Source organism: Solanum tuberosum, unplaced genomic scaffold (assembly GCF_000226075.1).
Source record: "Solanum tuberosum cultivar DM 1-3 516 R44 unplaced genomic scaffold, SolTub_3.0 scf00050, whole genome shotgun sequence".
NCBI lineage: Eukaryota > Viridiplantae > Streptophyta > Magnoliopsida > Solanales > Solanaceae > Solanum > Solanum tuberosum.
In genome coordinates, this window is record NW_006238975.1 from 1,937,052 (window position 1) to 1,938,783 (window position 1,732).

Sequence of the window (1,732 nt, forward strand, 5' to 3'; positions counted from 1 at the left end):
TTCCTTTTTTTAACAACTACATATTAAAGAAATTTTTAAAAATTGTTTACTATACGGGGAAAAAATGCACAATGTAATAAATTAAAGCTTATACTTTTTGTTTCAATTTGTCACTTGCTCTTTCTTTGTTGAGTACATTTAAATTTTTGTGTGAGAGAGAGATCTTAAATTAAGATATACAAAATATTCTAAAATGTCATTTAATCTAGTGGCTTTAAATGTGTCGAAAGTTGAGATTAAAAAATTGTCAAAAACTGAAGATAAAAACGTATTCTTTAAATGGACAAAAAAGGAAAAACACGACAAACATATAATATATTTTAATTGTTTTAATCTTATGTTTTGTTTCAAAATCAAACTGTGTTGGATGTATTTACATATAATTTATGATTCTTTGTTTACTGCATATTTCATATTTATAATTTTTTTCATCTTATTTTTTTAATTGAATGATGAAACTATGATGGAAATTTTGAATTAAAAGATTAGAAGTATTTAAATTTGAAGATATTATATTTTTAAATTATTAACTTAATTAAAACTAGAAACTCATGATTATGGAATTCTAAATAAACTCTTACTATTTCACAAATTTATCTTTTCTAGATGTTATAAATATATTTAACTACATTGAATTTACATATAAAGGAAGATAATAATACTATCTCTCTATGTAATATAAATGGAAATTGACCTATATCTGCTTGCAATCTATTTATTTATCCTCACTAACATTTATTAAAAAATAGTTTTTTTTTTTCAATTTAACAAACAAATAAAAGAGAATAAAGAAAGAAACAAGGAAAAGAAGATTAAACGAATAAAAGGGATGAAATGTAGGTAAAGGGTAAAATAGAAAGGATAAGGGTAAGAATAACAAATTGATCCTCTTTTATTAATTATTGTTAATTACAATTTTTTTGTATTGATCTTCTTCATTTAATTATTTTTCTCTCAAACTCAAACATATAAAAATTATAAGAAAAATAATGCATTGTATTTAAGAAAAATTCAAGGGTAAAATATAACAACAAACTAATCTTACTTTAAACAAACTAATTCATATTAAATGACTTGAATTATACTTTTGTTCAAATTAACAGAGTAGAGTGATTCTAATTAACACGTGTCAACACCACAAAATTTGTAGATATATTAAATTAGAGTAGAGTGATTCTAATTAACATGTGTCAGCACCACAAAATTTGTAGATATATTAAATAATAAATAACAATTTAAATAATAAAACATTTAAAAAAAAATAGAAATTAAAAACAGTTTTTAAAAAATTGTTTACGTTAAAAACTGTTTTAACGTAATCTTTTTTTTTTTGTTTAAATAAAATGAATATTGTTGTTCCTAATTGAATGCTAACTGCCTTTTTTAAAAATAAATTTTAAAAATATAAAAGTTAAAATTGAAGCTAAAATTAAAATTATACATGATATATAGATAATAATGCTAAATTTTAGGTGCAAGTAACAACAAAATACTTAAAAATTAAATTCCTTTAAAAATTGAGCAGTTTTTTAAAGATTTTTTTCCTTTTCTTTTAATAGACTATATTTCATACATAAAATAAAATAATTCAAAGACCAAAAATAGGAACTTTAAAAAACTTCTACGACATAACTTTTAACAATATTAAAATAAACCCAAATTCATTTGCCATTTATTTGAAGAAAAAAAAATCATTCTGCACCATAATTACAAATACCAAAAAAATATAAAC